The sequence below is a fragment of the Somniosus microcephalus genome, chromosome 5 (assembly GCF_052327205.1).
Source record: "Somniosus microcephalus isolate GS21.2 chromosome 5, FLI_Smic_1.0, whole genome shotgun sequence".
NCBI classification, from domain to species: Eukaryota; Metazoa; Chordata; class Chondrichthyes; order Squaliformes; family Somniosidae; genus Somniosus; species Somniosus microcephalus.
The window spans coordinates 272,936,934-272,954,955 of record NC_140991.1 but is presented as its reverse complement, the minus strand read 5'-3'; positions in this window follow the sequence as shown (position 1 = coordinate 272,954,955).

The following is an 18,022-nucleotide window of genomic DNA, read 5'->3' as shown; positions in this document are numbered from 1 at the left end:
AACAAGTCAATGTGATTGAGGACACTGATTTAAGTGAGACATTTTTTGTAGGAATGGTGTCATGTGACAATATAGAAAAGGATACAGAAAATGTGCAGCCCTCAGGAATGGACAATGCTGAACATAAAGTTAATGCAGTAAAAGAGGACAAATGGATGATGCCACTGCAGGTAAATGGAGCAGTAGTTACATTGAAACTAGACACTGGGGCAAAAGCAAACTTAATCAGTATGAGTGACATTAAAAATATGAAAGAAAAGCCCAAAATACAGAAAAAGTCAGTACTACTGAAGAACTATAATGGACAGAAAATAGATAGCTTAGGTGTATGCAGACTTAAAGTGACAGTCAAAGACAAAGTGCATCATCTCATGTTTTCTGTTGTGGCTGAAGGACTTGATTCACTACTAGGTGACAAAGCTTGTGAGGACTTAGAACTGATCAAGAGAGTCTACCGTATAAACTGTGCCATAAGCAGACCAGATGACTCAGTGGATTCTGTAGTGAGTAATTTGCAGGATGTGTTCAAAGGATTTGGAGTTCTACCATTCACTTACAAGATCCAGCTAAAGCAGGATGCTCAGCCAGTGGTACATGCTCCACGGAAAGTTCCAGCACCCCTGCGTGACTGGCTCAAGAAAGAACTGGACAGAATGACCACACTAGGAGTCATCAGGAAAGTCGAAGAGCCAACAGACTGGGCTAACTCCATGGTATGTGTAAAGAAAAAGAACAATGATCTAAGAGTATGCATGGATCCAAAGGACTTAAATGCAAACATAAAACGTGAACACTACCAGATTCCCAAGCGAGAAGAAATCACCAGTGAAATATCAGATGCCAGATACTTCACAAAGCTCGATGCCTCACAATGATTTTGGCAACTAAAACTGGATGAAGAGAGCACCAAATACTGTACCTTCAACACACCATTTGGCAGGTATTGTTTCCTCAGAATGCCTTTCGGGATAATATCTGCCTCTGAAATCTTTCATAGAGCGATGGAACACATAATTGAAGGTCTGGAAGGAGTTCGGGTCTATGTTGATGACATCATCACCTGGGGCTCCACACTGAAAGAACACAATGAGAGACTGACTAAAGTGCTACAGAGCATACGCCGGAATGGACTGAAGCTCAACAAAGCCAAGTGGCAGTTTGGCGTCCAGGAAGTCACTTTCCTAGGAGATAATCTATCTGGTAAAGGAATAGAGCCAGATATGGAAAAATTAAACGCCATACTCAACATGCCCCGACCCACTGACAAAAAAGGAGTGCTACGCATCATGGGGATGATAAACTTCATTGGAAAGTTCATTCCTAACTTGTCAGCCAAGACAGCCTGTCTGCGAGACCTGCTACATAAAACAAATGAGTTCGCATGGACAGAAAGACATGAACAAGAGTGGATGAACCTTAAAACAGTGCTGACAACCACACCTGTACTCACCTCCTTTGACCCAACAAAGAGAATCAAAGTGTCAACGGATGCATCAAAAGATGGCCTAGGCGCGGTCTTGCTACAAGCAGAGGGTGAAGATTGGAAGCCTGTTGCCTATGCCTCCAGGTCTATGACTGATTCTGAGTGTTGATACGCCCAGATTGAAAAGGAATGTCTAGGCTTGGTAGTTGGACTAGAAAAGTTCCATAGCTACATGTATGGACTTCCCACCTTCACAGTTGAGACAGACCACTGCCCACTGGTTGCCATCATTAAAAAAATCTGAATGAGATGTCTCCAAGGATTCAACGACTCATGATGAAGCTGCAAAGATATGACTTTGAACTGATCTACACACCAGGCAAATACATAGTGTTAGCAGATGCACTATCCCGAGCACCCACAATGAGTCATGTGAGCTCTACTGAGGAAGACGTGGATGTTCATGTGAGTATGGTCACTGCTGCGCTGCCCATGTCAGACACAAAATCAAAGCAAATAGCAGAAGAAACAGTAAAAGATACAGTGTTACAAACAGTAATAGAGAACATTCATCATGGTTGGCCAAAAGGTTCCTGTCCAAAGTACTATCACATCAGGTCAGAGTTAAGTGTCGCAAGTGGACTATTACTAAAACAGAACAGAATAGTCATTCCACAGGCTCTACGTCAAGACATGCTCAAAAGGATTCATGAGGGACGCCTCGGAATTGAAAAATGCAAAAGGAGAGCAAGAGACACTGTTTATTGGCCTGGCATAAATAAGGACATTGAGAACATGATAGGCAAATGTGAGACATGTCAGAAACACCAAAACAAACAAGCAAAGGAACCAATGATAATAGCTGACTTACCAACAGCACCATGGCAAAAGGTTGGTATGGACCTCTTTCATTTGAATAGTAAAGACTATCTAATAGTGATTGACTACTATTCTAACTATCCTGAGATGGCGCTGCTCTCAAGCACATCAGCAAGCAGTGTCATAATGCATGTTAAATCCATCTTCGCCAGACATGGAATTCCCAGGATTGCCGTTAGCGACAATGGTCCGTGCTTCAACTGTAAGGAGTGGCAACAGTTTGCAGCACATTATGACTTTCAACACATCACATCCAGTTCTCTGTATGCTCAGTCGAATGATAAGGCAGAGAAAGGTGTTCAAGTTCTCAAACAGCTACTGAAGAAAGCAACAGAAAGCAAGTCTGATCCTTATCTCGCCCTGCTGAGCTACCGAGCCTCCCCTTTAGACTGTGGTTCTTCACCTGCTGAACTCCTAATGGGTCGCAAGTTGCGCACCACGCTACCCTGCTGTGCAAAAGAAAAGCAGAGTAAGGAACTGAGACAGAGACGTCAACTGTTAAAGCTGAAACAGAAATCACACTACGACAAGTCATCCAAAACTCTGAAACCATTGACAAGGAATGATGTTGTCAGGATTGAGGATCCAGATGCATGGAACAGGAAAGCTACAGTTCTTGAGGAAGTAGGACCAAGGTCATACACTGTTAGAACTGAGGAAGGGCAGATTCTCAGGAGGAACCGCCATTCCCTCCTGAAAACACAAGAAACTATCCAAGAGCAAATCGATGACAATGCCGCAACTGAATCTTGTCACTCACCACCAGAACAATCTAACACAAACACACATACAGGCTCTCATGAAAACACATCAGGCCTACCTGTGCTGAGAAGATCCACACGTGAAGTAAAAAAGCCTGATAGTACAAAGAAAACTATAATAAAAGAATGAAAAGCTTAGAGTTCATAAAGTAAAGCTTTTGAAATGTGTTGACTGTTGTGAAGATGTTTATGTCGTTATGATTGATTGATATTGATTTTGTTTAACCTCTAAGGAAGGGGGATGTAATGATCAGTAACATGTCATTCTAGAATGGTACACTAGGTGGAGCTGTGTGTTTAGTAAGGGGCTACCCACAAGGCAGTAGTCAAGATGGATGCCTGTACACTAGTCCACATGGCTGAATAAATGACTAGCTCAAGCTAGCTGTTCATAATGAAAACATCTATTTATTTAGGAACATAACACTCAGATAATGAAGCAGTCCATGCCTATATGCAGCAAGACCTGGACGTCATTCAGGCTTGGGCTGAGAAGTGGCAAGTAATATTCGTGCCACACAAGTGCCAGGCAATGACAATCTCCAACAAGAAAGAGTCTAACCACAACACCTTGACATTCAACAGTATTACCATCGCCGAATCCCCCACCATCAACATCTTGGGGTCACCATTGACCAGAAACTTAACTGGACCAGACACATAAGTACTGTGGCTACAAGAGCAGATCTGAGGCTGGGTATTCTGCAGTGATTGTCTTACCTCCTGACTCCCCAACGCCTTTCCACCATCTACATGGCACAAGTCAGGAGTGTGATGGAATCTCTCCACTTGCCTGGATGAGTGCAGCTCCAACAACACTCAAGAAGCTTGACACCATCCAGGACAAAGCAGCCTGCTTGATCGGCACACCATCCACCACCTTAAGAAACATAGAAAAATAGGAGCAACAGTAGGCCATTCGGCCGTTTGAGCCTGCTCCGCCATTCAATATGATCATGGCTGATCCTCTACCTCAATACCATATTCCCGCTCTCTCCCCATACCCCTTGATGCCTTTTGTTTCTAGAAATCTATCTATCTCCTTCTTAAATATATTCAGTGACTTGGTCTCCACAGCCTTCTGTGGTAGATAATTCCACAGGTTTACCACCCTCTGAGTGAAGAAATTTCTCCTCATCTCAGTCCTAAATGTCCTACCCCATATCCTGAGACTGTGACCCCTCGTTCTAGACCCCCCAGCCAGGGGAAACATCCTCCCTACATCCAATCTGTCCAGCCCTGTCAGAATTTTATACATTTCAATGAGATCCCCTCTCATTCTTCTAAACTGTAGTGAATACAGGCCTAGTCGACCCAATCTCTCCTCATACGACAGTCCTGCCATCCCAGGAATCAGTCTGGTGAACCTTCGCTGCACTCCCTCTATGGCAAGTATATCCTCTCTTAGGTAAGGAGACCAAAACTGTACACATTACTCCAGGTGTGGTCTCACCAAGGCCCTGTATAATTGTAGTATGACATCCTTGCTCCTGTACTCAAATCCTCTTGCAATGAAGGCCAACATACCATTTGCCTTCCGAACTGCTTGCTGCACCTGCATGTTTGCTTTCAGTGACTGGTGTACAAGGACACCCAGGTCCCTCTGTACATCAACATTTCCCAATCTATCACTATTTAAATAATACTCTGCCTTTCTGTTTTTCCTACCGAAGTGGATAACTTCACATTTATCCACGTTATACTGCATCTGCCATGTATTTGCCCACTCACTCAACTTGTCTAAATCGCCTTGAAGCCTCTTTGCATCCTCCTCACAACTCACAATCTCACCTAGTTTTATGTCGTCAGCAAACTTGGAAATATTACATTTGGTTCCCTCATCCAAATCATTGATATATATTGTGAATAGCTGGGTCCCTGCGGTACCCCACTAGTCACCGCCTGCCACCCCAAAAAAGACCCATTTATTCCTACTCTCTGTTCCCTGTCTGTTAACCAATTTTCAATCCATGTCAGTGTATTACCCCCAATCCCATGTGCTTTAATTTTGCACACTAACCTCTTATATGGGACTTTATCAAAGGCCTTCTGAAAATCCAAATACGCCACATCCACTGGTTCTCCCTTATCTATTCTACCAGTTACATCCTCAAAAAACTCAATAAACATTCACTCCCTCCACCACCGGCGCACCGTGGCTGCAGTGTGTGCCATCTACAAGATGCACTGCAGCAACTCGCCAAGGCTTCTTCGACAGCACCTCCCAAACGCGCAACCTCTACCACCTAGAAGGACAAGGGCAGCAGGCACATGGGAACACCATCACCTCCAAATTCCCCTCCAAGTCACACACCATCCTGACTTGGAAATATATCGCCATTCCTTCATCGTCGCTGGGTCAAAATCCTGGCGCTCCCTCCCTAACTGCACCATGGGAGTACCTTCACCACACAGACTGCAGCGGTTAAAGAAGGCGGCTCGCCACCATCTTCTCAAGGACAATTAAGGATGGGCAATAAATGCTGGCCTTGCCAGCGACGCCTGCATCCTGGGAACGAATATTTTTTTAAATGGTTAATCAGGTGATGTACTGAATGGTTGTTGACTGGCATCTATAGAACTGTTCTCAAGCAGGAATCAAATGTTTTGGGCAAGGATTAGGGAAGATTGGGAGAGGGGGTTGAGAGAAATAACCAAACCTGCTCTTCTGTTCAGCGAGTTTCCCATTGTATTTAATTTTCATCACCGTCTTTTATGGAATCCAGATTTATTTTTTAAACATCTGTAGTGTCTCGATAGGACTTTGAATTGAAGGCTGGATGATTGAAATGTCTGACATAGAAGCACTTTCCATAAGTGACAATTTCTGTAGTATCCATTGGAAAAGTAGTAATTAGACTTGTTTGCAGAGATGATATCCTGTTCTAAAGTTTTACTAGTTCCTGGATATGTCTGGTAAATCTCATCAATATTGCAGAGATGTCTGGCTCATTGGAATTGTGTTTTAGTCTGAGCAGGTCAGCTTGGAAAGCTTGCTTGGGGTCTCAGCTATTTTTAACAGCAGAATTGTATTTTTTGAAACATAGAACCAATCATGGTCATGCACTCAGAATTAACCAATTTTTAGCTACTGCCCAAGTCATGTACAGTACAATTGTGTGGGTATGGCTAATATGTATGAAAGGTTGGCTTTAGGGTAAATTTGAACTTTGCATTCAGATTTCAAGGATCCAAAATTCAGGTCATACAAAGTCAGAACACGGGCCTAGAAATTGGGTTGGGGCGCCAAAGTGGCGCAAAAGTCGCCTGAGCGCAGGTTTTAGCGCAGCGTTCGCGGCTTCAGCGATCGTCCGATATTCAGTTTCATTGCCCCTCGAGGGACACGGGGCGAGGCTCGAGGCGCTCCGCGTCCCTCTTAGGGCGCTGAAACTGAATATCGCAGCGCAACGTGCCGCAGCGCCACACACTGCGGCACGGCACGCTGCGGTACTGCAGGCCTTCCTCCCACTGTTAAGGGGGAGGCGCCTGCAACAGCGCGAATCCCGACCGCGAGTGCCGGCAAACGAGCCCGGCACCAAGGAGAAGTGCCGGGCTCTCGGGAAACAGCCGGCAATGCCGCGGGGGCGGGGGGGGGAGTTAGGAGGCCGGGGACGGAGGTGCTGGCAGGCGGCCACCAAAAAAGGCGGCCGCCCCGCACCTCCACCTTAACTTGCGCCGCTGCCGGCACAGTAAGGCCCCGTGAACCGGGCGCGGGTAGCGAACGGCGCAACTGCGGCGTTCGCTACCAAATATCGCAAACGGGGCGCGAATGGGGCGCTGCGCACACTGATGACGTCATTGGTGGCAGCGCAGCGCAAAAGACTAACGCCACCATTATCGCCCCAACTCAATATCGCGGGAGGCACAGCCAGTGGCGCTACAGCCACTGCCTGCCTCTTTAGGCGCTAACAAGTGGCACTACTTACCCAATTTCTCCCCCCAGGTTTTTTATAAAAGTATCCATGGAATAAAAGTCAAGATATCTGCAGATGTTACACGTGTTTGTTGTTTAATGCACTTATAAGGACATTACCCCAGTGAATTTAGTTAATTTTCTACATTTCTTTAACTTTGTTTTAAAAGGCATAAATTATGACAGTGCTGTACATCAAACTGCACAATAGTGAAGAGCTCTGCAGGCAACTCAGCTGATTAAGGCAGTAAGTGCATTGATGTACCGAGGCAAACGCACTGTGTGCAAATGTGTAATTGTATTTTCCCTAGAAGTGGCAGTTCTACAGTTACAGTGCCTTGGTGAACTGTGGTGGGGGTGGGGGGGAGATTATCTCTCTAAACTAGGGTGTGGGGAGAAGAGGAAAATAGTCCTTTTGAAAACTGTAGGTGGGGAGGGAAGGAGAGTTCATGTGATTGTGGCAGAAAAATCCTCTCTGAATGGGGAGTTTGGGGGAGAAGTAATTTTTCAAATAGCTTTTGGGGCTGTAATGGTTTGTTAAATATGGATTAACCCAAATGTCATTTATTCTTAAACAGCTTGAAAAGTTGCTGCTGCCAACATTGGAATTTCCATAAACTTTACTGGCTAGTGGCAGACAGTGTTTACAAGAGATGTTTGGAAGAGCTTAACTCATTACGGACAAGTGGCATTCCTCAATAATTTGTTAAGTTTGTTTACTGATCTCCAGACAGATTTCTGCCTGTGCAAGCAAATTATTCTACACACAGCTGCGATTGGCAGAGCACTAAACGCAAAATGGACTGAATAACTGACATCTCATTCAAATTACCCAATTGTTTCAGTTAGTGTAGCCTTGTTTTTAAATTAATAAAATTGTTGCACTACAGGTTGCACGATAAGCAACCCTTTTAAAAATTTGAGTTTTGAAACACTATTCCTGTCTCCTGGAACTGTTCTTCTCCCATTTGCATTCTCACCTGGCACTGTTGTCGATCAGATGCTAAGTAGAAGCAGAAACCCATGAAAAGGCTTTTTTGCTACTGCCGGAGCAAGGTAAGTCAGTGCTTTTTGCATAATAAAATTGCAGCCGACATCCCCAGTGCCACTCTACTGCTGTTGGCTGCACTCGTAGTACAAAAAACACTGAGTTACCTGAGTCTTGTGAGTAGCCACCAGATTCCTCAACTCCCTTTCCCCCAGCTTCAGATAGAGAACAACACCAGGTGGAAATATAAACAGGGAGAGTGCTGCCAGAAAGCCAGCATACTGCCACTATCCCAGCATTGAAACTGCAGAGTGAAAGTGCCTCCTATTTCCCAGTGCATCCAACATTGGGAGAACAGCGTTTGTGTGCCTTCAGTTGCACTTTTAAAATAAAAAAGTGCCTTTATTGATGTCTTGTGAGCATTTGTTAATGGCATTTGAAGGAACCCTCTGTTACCAGTTACCTATGGAAAGCAATCAGTTAATTTTACAAAGTGATCCTGGAGGAAGAAGATTTTAGTCAGCGAAGTGAAATAAAGTGCCTAGCTAGGAGCTGCCAGGTTTAAGTCAATATACACAAATTATACATAATGGCACAGATTTTGCTGTAGCAGGGCATCTAACAGTGTCTGCCGTTAGTTAGATTTGCCCCTGCACCCTTCAGCTCAAAAATGTTGCTCAATAAGTTGTTGAAAGTGCGAGCTGATAACAGCACAGTGAGGGCAACAGGGCATCCAACAGGGTATCTCCTCAACCAATAAGATTTAAAGATTGGGAAATAAAGAGCAGGAGGAGGGTGAATTAAAGGGGGTGAATTCAATGTCAAATCAGGTACAGAAAGATAAATAAAATGAGAGAAAGAAAGATTGGATTAAGAGAGAGAGAAAAAAAGAGACAGAAAAGAAAAGTAAGAAAAATACTTAAATTTTAAATTTGACATTTATAAAATCTCCTAAAAGAATTCACAACCTGAAGGAATAGACTCCACACTTATAAGGGTTAATTTTTGGTCCCAAAGAGGTTGATTGGCAGTCATTAACACTTATCACGTCGTTAAAAAGGTACTTACCCTGGTAATTACTAGCCCTAAATATCTGCGGCAGGTTTAGTTTGTATTTACCTTGCAAATACAGCAACTTCACGACATTCAATGCATGTCAATTGTGAGGCAGACAGCAAAATGCCATTTTCTCGAAGCTAACGGCACAGCAGCGCAACTCAGACAGCAACTTTTGGATATTCATATTTAACCACGCATCTGCCCTCACCTGGAGTTGCTCTATCATTTGCGCATAAAAAAACACCGTTAGCCTCACCAGTATTTTGACTGCAAAATCTGGCCCATTATTTTACTCCTCCCACTGGCACAGAGAAATTGTACATACCACTTATAGTATCAGTTTGGCCCAGTTAGTAAGACTTGTGCTCCCGAGTCAGAAGGTTTAGCATTTGAGCCCTACTCAAGATGTAAGCTCATAATCTAGGTTGCTACTTCAGTGCACTACTGAGAGAAGGCTACATTGTTGGAGGTGTCATCCTTTGTATGAGACATTAAACTAAAGCCCCATGCACTGCGCCTCCTCCCCCACCCCCGCCACGTCTGCCTATTCATGAAGAAGAGCAGGGAGATCGCCTTCTGTCCTGGCCAACATTTCTCTCTCTGCCAGCACCTCCAAAAACAGGTTAACTGGTCATTAATCTCATTTGCTGTTTGTGGGAAGTTGCTGTGCACAAACAACTGCCACATTTGCCTACTTAACACCAGTCATTGCCTTTCAAAATAATTCACTGTGTGAAGCATTTGTGATGCATGATGAGGTACTGTATAAATCAAATTCTTTCTTCTACTAATTTCCATTTAGAGATATCAGCTTCTGCACGTTGACCTACGTGGTATATTCCAACTCCAAACCTGATGTTGCTTCCCCCATACAAAACACTGTAATTAACCAGAATTAACTTGTTCCCACAGGTACAATCAAGCTGACCATCTCTATGATGAATTCCTTTTATCTGAAATGTAAAAGATGCTATGATTCTATGAGTCTAATATACAGAAATAAATTCTCCCACAAGCACACAGACCCTCTTGAATGGCAGCAAATAAATGAGCGGCAACAGACATCAAAGCCTAGAGATACTTTAGAGTCTGGAAAGGATCTAATGAAGCTTATTGATGTACATTAACTGAGTCCAGACACTAGGGTGCAAATAGTTTGGAGACATGCAACTATAAATCTTTTTTCTTTGTGAAGGAATTACATATATGGAACATGCGTCAAAAAAAAACTAGTTTTGATACTCAGGTTAAATCTTGCAGGATAAAAAAGGGAAGAAAAATATACTAAGTCTTTACAACACCCAGTCTCCAGGGTTACTGGTGTTCAATTTTCTCCCATCTTAAGAAAGCACTGATGTAATTTGAGGTTAAGCTCCACAGGCACCAGCCACCCTCTGGCATCTTGCTTAAATAGTGATTTTTCATAGGCATGACTCCAGGCAGTGAGTATCAGCAGGCTATTTGGCAGCTAAGAGGTTGGGGTTAGGAATCACAGCCCACCAGAAGTCAGTGGACAGTAGTCAAGAAATGAATTTCTCCCACCTCCATTTCCTTCCTTCTGTACCTGTTAGATCCGTGTGTTAATGGAGACACGGAATGCAGGAGTTGATTTAACAAGTGTTTACTGAACAAAGTCTGGAGGTGAACTAACAACACAAGACGCTACACAGGCTTATATACCCGAGTGGTCACTACTGGTACTACAGTATACAGGGGCTTCAAAAACATAGTTCCTCTTAAAGGTACATACTCTACAATTCCTCCCCTTTTAGATAAATAGTACATAACATTTTAAGTAATCATTAAATAACATTTTTACAAGAACAATAATATACACATTTGCTGAAGTTAATCAATTACAAATTCAGTCTCTCTGGAGGCTTCCTGACTCGGTCCGGATAACGCCTCGGTGGTGCAGTAGGTTCTTTTGGCAAGGTCGATTCGGCTTCAATGCTAGTGTCGGGTTTATCTGGTTCCAGTATCACCGGATCGGAGGTAGATACTATGGGTATCTCTGCTTCATCACTAGGCGTATAGAGTTATAGGTTGTCCTTTTTTGGATGACTCTATGATCTGGTCAGCATGGCGCCTTATTATGCTTTCTCCAATGTCCACGGTATACATCAGCGGTCCTAGTCGTGTGCAAATAGTTCCAGGCTGCCATTTCTCGGTACGGTAGTCCCGGGCCAAAACTGGTTGACCTATCTGGAAGGTTCTAGTTGGCCTTTCATTCATGCTTTGAAATTGCCGGTTCTCTACGTCCCTTCTGACGTTTGGCTTGACCAAATCCAGCCGGCATCTTAGTCTTCTATTGAAAAACATCATGGCGGGGGTTTGGTTTGTAACCACATGTGTTGCATTCCTGTAAGCAAACAAGAAGGTATCTACCTTATGTTGTAGATTTATGTCTTCATTACCCATGGCCTTTATGGCCTTCTTGAAGGTCTGGACAAACCTTTCAGCCAATCCATTGGTGGCGGGATGGTATGGGGCGGACGTGTAGTGCTTAACCCCATTGTTTTTTAAGAACTTCCTGAATTCTTCGGATACAAATTGCGGTCCATTATCAGAACAGGTCTGTTCAGGCAGCCCATTCCTGGCGAATATAGTCCTTAATACTGTGATGGTTTTTTCCGTGGTGGTGGAGGGCATCTTTATTACCGCCGGCCACTTGGAGTGTACATCCACCGCGATTAAGAACATTGAGTCCATAAATGGACCAGCAAAGTCGATATGTACCCTTTGCCATGGAGATGAGGGCCACTCCCATGGATGTAGAGGGGCTTGTGGTGGGGCGTTTTGGACCTTCTGGCATCCTAGACAGCTCTTGGTCATTTCTTTGATGTCTCCATTGATACCTGGCCACCACACAAACACTCTGGCTAAGTTCTTCATTTTCACTCCACCCAGATGCCCCTCGTGAAGCTCCTTTAGCACTCTATCCCTGAGTTTGGGTGGAATAAACACTCTGGATCCACACATCAAGGTTCCTCGGCACACTGACAGCTGTTCTCTTCTTTGCGAGAATGCTGGCAACAGTGGTTCGCCATGTGCTGGCCATCCCTTCACCGTTAAATCGTAGACTCGTGAGAGAGTCGGGTCATTTCGCGTTTCCTTTTCAATGGTAGAATTTGTCACCGGTAGACATTCCACTATGGTCGAGTGGAATATCTCCACTGGGTCCACTGTAGGCGCCTCTTCCACCATTGGCAATGGTAGGCACGATAACCCGTCAGCATTCCCATGCTGTTTTGTTCCTTTGTACTCTATGTCATATTGGTGTGCCCCTAGGAAAAGGGACCACCTCAGTAGCCTTTGCGCTGTCATAATGGGAACGCCCTTTTTAGGGTTGAATATGGAGACGAGGGGTTGATGGTCAGTCAACAAGGTAAATTTTTGTCCGTGTAGGTAATGGTTGAATTTCTTCACCCCCCACACCAGGCTGAGTGCCTCCCTGTCGATCTGGGCATAGTTACGCTCAGCTGAGTTCAATGAGCGTGACGCAAAAGCTATCGGCTGCTCCGAGCCATCAGGGAATCTATGCGATAATACCGCTCCCGCGCCGTAAGGGGATGCATCGCACACCAGTCTGATTGGCAGTGATGGGTTGTAATGAGCCAACACTTCCCTGGACGTGATCAAGCCTTTGCATTTATGGAAGGCACGTTTACAGTCTTCGCTCCATTTCCAAACTACTCCCGTTTGTAGCAGTGCGTTAAGCGGGTGCAGAACCGTCGACAAGTTTGGTAAAAATTTATGATAGTAATTTACTAATCCCAGGAACGACCTTAATTGTGAGACATTTTCAGGCGCTGGGGCCTTTATGACCACTTCAATTTTTTCAGGTAACTTATGCAACCCTTCTTCGTTAATGACATGGCCACAATATGATATTTGTTTCTGGAAAAATTCGCATTTGGGGCGATTTGCTCGTAGGCCCCGTTCTCAGCCTCGTGAGCACCTGCTCCAAGTTGGCAAGGTGCTCGTTGTCATTTTCTCCTGTTACAAGGATGTCGTCTAGGTAGCATTGAGTCCCCGGAATCCTTTGCAGGACTTGCTCCATAGCTCTTTGCCAGATAGCCGGAGCTGATGCCACTCCGAAAACCAGTCGATTGTACTGGTACAGGCCTTTGTGTGTGTTTATCGTGAGATACTTTTTAGAGGCCTCCTCAACCTCCATCTGTAGATATGCCTGTGCTAAGTCAATTTTGGTGAAACGTTTCCCTCCGGATAGTGAGGCGAAAATATCTTCTATCCTCGGAAGAGGATACTGTACCGTGTGAAGAATTGGGTTTACAGTCACCTTGAAGTCCCCACAGATGCGAACTTTTCTCTGTTCTTCAGATTTATCATTATTCAACGTTTTCTTCATGACCGGGACAATGGGTGTTGCCCACTCGCTCCAATCTACCTTGGATAACACGCCTGCTTTTTCCAAATTCTCCAGCTCTGCCTCGACGGCTGGACGAATTGCGTATGGCACTGGCCTTGCCTTAAAAAACTTGGGAATTGCCGCATCTTCCACTTTTATTGAGGCGGTGGCGCCTTTCAGGGTTCCTAGTTCCTGTTGAAACACTTCTTTGGCGTTAGCCAAGATTTCTTTTAATCGTCCAGGTATGACGTCATCATCGTTTTTTTTCTTACTGGTCACCGTCAGTGCCTGAATGGAGTGCCAGTCTAAACGTATCTTTCTGATCCATTCACGTCCCAACAACGGTGGACCACCATCTTGCAGAACGTATAAATACAACTTCTGTATTTCCTTGCCGTTGTATACAACAGGCACCCTTATTTTCCCTCTGGGGTATACTTTCTGCCCCGTGTATGTCTTCAAGACAATGGATGTGTCTTTCAAAGGTATATGCGGAAATAGCCGCTCGTAATCCCGTCGACTCATGATGGGCAGAGCTGATCCTGTATCTAGCTCCATTTTGACTGGGGACCCCGCTATCGTGAGGGTAACCCAAATGGTCTAACATAAGAACATAAGAACATAAGAAATAGGAGCAGGAGTAGGCCAATCAGCCCCTCGAGCCTGCTCCGCCATTCAATAAGATCATGGCTGATCTGATCCAAACCACCAATCCACTATCATAGAACCATCTCCTGAATCTAACAGAATTAGACACACGAAATAGGAGCAGGATCAGGCTACACGGCCCCTGGGCCCGCTCCGCTACCCACAGGGCCATGACCGATCCGAACCTAGTCTCATGTCCAAATTCCTGCCCGCTCCCCGTAACCCTTAATTCCCTTTACTTCTAGGAAACTGTCTATTTCTGTTTTAAATTTATGTAATGATGTAGCTTCTACAGCTTTTTGGGGCAGCATATTCCATGGACCTACCACCCTCTGAGTGAGGTAGTTCTTCCTCATCTCAGTTTTGAAAGAGCAGCCCCTTATTCTAAGACTATGCCCCCTAGTTCTAGTTTCACCCATCATCGGGAACATCCTCCCCGCATCCACCCGATCCAACCCCTTCAGAATCTTATATGTTTCAATAAGATCGCCTCTCATTCTTCTGAACTCCAATGAGTAGAGTCCCAATCTACTCAACCTCTCCTCATATGTCCATCCCCTCATCCCCGGGATTAACCGAGTGAACCTTCTTTGTACTGACTCGAGAGCAAGTATGTCCTTTCTTAAGTATGGACACCAAAACTGTACGCAGTATTCCAGGTGCGGTCTCACCAATACCTTGTACAACTGAAGCAATACCTCCCTATTTTTATATTCTATCCCCCTAGCAATGAAAGCCAACATTCCATTGGCCTTCTTAATCACTTGCTGCACCTGCATACTAACCTTTTGAGTTTTGTGCACCAGGACCCCCAGATCCCTTTGTACTTCAGTACTTTCCAGTTTCTTGCCATTAAGATAATAACTTGCTCTACGATTTTTCCTGCCAAAGTGCATAACCTCACACTTTCCAGTATTGTATTCCATCTGCCAAATCTCTGCCCACTTACTTAGCCTGTCTATATCCCCTTGCAGGTTTTTTATGTCCTCCTCACTCACTACTTTCCCTCCCATCTTAGTATCATCTACAAACTTTGATATGTTACACTCGGTCCCCTCCTCCAAATCGTTAATATAGATTGTAAAGAGTTGGGGACCCAGCACTGACCCCTGCGGAACACCACTAGTTACTGATTGCCAGTCTGAGAATGAACCATTTATCCCAACTCTCTGCCTTCTGTTAGATAGCCAATCCTCTATCCATGCCAGAATATTACCCCCAATCCCATGATGTTTTATCTTAAGCAATAATCTTTTGTGTGGCACCTTGTCAAATGCCTTTTGGAAGTCTAAATACACTACGTCCACTGGTTCCCCTTTATCCACCCTATATGTTACTTCCTCAAAGAACTCCAGCAAATTTGTCAAACATGACTTCCCCTTCATAAAACCATGCTGACTTTGTCCTATTAAATTATGATTATCCAAATGTCCTGTTACTGTCTCCTTAATAATGGACTCCAAAATTTTACCTACCACAGATGTTAGGCTAACCGGTCTATAGTTTCCAGCCTTCTGTCTACTGCCCTTTTTAAATAAGGGTGTTACATTAGCAGTTTTCCAGTCTGCCGGGACCTTTGCCAAGTCCAGGGAGTTTTGGAAAATTATTACCAATGCATCCACAATCCCTACTGTCACTTCCCTCAAGACCCTAGGATGTAAGCCATCAGGTCCAGGTGATTTATCCGCCTTGAGTCCCATTATTTTACCGAGTACCACTTCCTTAGTGATTTTGATCGTGTTTAGCTCCTCCCCCCCCTTTAGCCCCCTGTTTATCCAGTGTTGGGATATTCTTAGTGTCTTCTACTGTAAAGACTGATACAAAATATTCATTCAGTGTTTTTGCCATCTCCATATTTCCCACCATTAATTTCCCGGTCTCATCCTCCAAGGGACCAACATTTACTTAAGCCACCCTTTTTCTTTTTATATAACTATAAAAACGCTTACTATCTGTTTTTATATTTTTTGCTAATTTACTTTCATAATCTATCTTCCCTTTCTTAATCAATCTTTTTGTTATTTTTTGCTGTCTTTTAAAGTTTTCCCAATCCTCTATCCTCCCGCTAGATTTGGCTACCTTATATGCCCTTGTTTTTAGTCGAATACTATCCTTAATTTCTTTACTTAGCCACGGATGGCTGTCTTTTCTTTTACACCCTTTTCTTCTCCGTGGAATATATATTTTATTGGAAGTTGTAAAGTAACTCCTTAAATGTACACCACTGATCGTGTATCATCTTACCCTTTAATCTATTTTCCTAATCCACTCTACTCAATTCCGCTCTCATACCTTCATAGTCTCCTTTATTCAAGCTTAGCACGCTTGTTTGAGATCCAACCTTCTCACCCTCTAATTGAATATGGAATTCAACCATGTTATGGTCACTCATTCCAAGGGGATCCTTTACTAGGACATTTTTAATTAATCCTGTCTCGTTACACAGGACCAGATCTAAGGTTGCTTGCCCCCTGGTCGGTTCAGTTACATACTGCTCAAGAAACCCATCCCTAATACACTCAATGAACTCATCCTCAAGGCAGCCCTGCCCAATTTGATTTGTCCAATTAATATGATAGTTAAAATTCCCCATAATTATAGATGTTCCCTTATTACAAGCCTCAACTATTTCCTGATTGATACTCTGTCCAACAGAGTTGCCACTGTTCGGAGGCCGATAGACTATGCCCACTAGTGTTTTCTTCCCCTTATTATTCCTTACCTCCACCCAAACTGTTTCATTATCCTGATCTTTTGACCCAATATCATTTCTCTGTATTACAGTGATTCCTTCCTTTATTAACATAGCCACCCCACCTCCCCTTCCTTCCTGCCTGTCCTCCCTGATCGTTAAATAACCTGGTATGTTTAATTCCCAGGCATTGTCACCCTGCAGCCATGTTTCTGTAATGGCCACAAGATCATACCCATATGTAGATATTTGTGCCATTAACTCGTCTATTTTGTTACGAATGCTACGTGCATTCAGATAGAGAACTTTCAAGATGTTTTGTGACACTTAGTTCCTGCTTTTGCCCTTTTTATTACTTTACCTTTTACTCCATACCTTCTGCCCCTTCCTGACACGCTCTGGTTTTTAATTTCCCCACTGCTACCTAAATCTATTACCTTCTCTGTTGTCATTTTTATTATTTGCTCTCTAGGAACCTCCCCCGTACTAGTTAGTTTAAAGCCCTCTCTACAGCCCTAGTTATATGATCCGCCAGGACTCTAGTCCCAGCACTGGCCAAGTGAAGCCCATCCCAACGGAACAGCTCCCTCCTGCCCCAGTACTGGTGCCAGTGTCCCAGGAAGCAAAACCCATTTCTCCCACAGCAGTCTTTGAGCCACGCATTTAACTCTCTGATTTTATTTGTCCTAGCCCAATTTGCTCGTGGCTCAGGTAATAATCCAGAGATTAGTACCCTTGTGGTTCTGCTTTTTAATTTGGCCCCTAGCTGCTCAAACTCCCTCAGCAGAACCTCCTTCCTTGTCCTATCTATGTCGTTGGTACCAACATGGACCACGACAACTGGATCCTCCCCCTCCCACTCCAAGTTTCTCTCCAGTCCAGAGGAGATGTCCTTAACCCTGGCACCGGGCAGGCAACACAGCCTTCAGGACTCTCGCTCTTGGCTGCAAAGAACTCTATCTATCCCCCTAACGATACTATCCCCTACCACTACAACATTTCTTTTAACTCCCCCCACTTGAATGGCCCCCCGCTCCACGGTGCTGTGGCCAGGTTGCTCATCCTCCCCGCAGTCCCTGTTCCCATCCTCACAGGGAGTAAGAGCCTCGAACCTGTTGGACAAGTGCAAGGGCTGCGGCTCCTCCAACACTACCTCCTGGATCCCCGTACCTGCCTCACTTCTAGTCACACCATCCTGACCCTGACCACGGACTACATCTGAATTAATTAATCTAATTGGTGTGAATACCTCGTGATACACAGAGTCCAGGTAACTCTCCCCCTCCC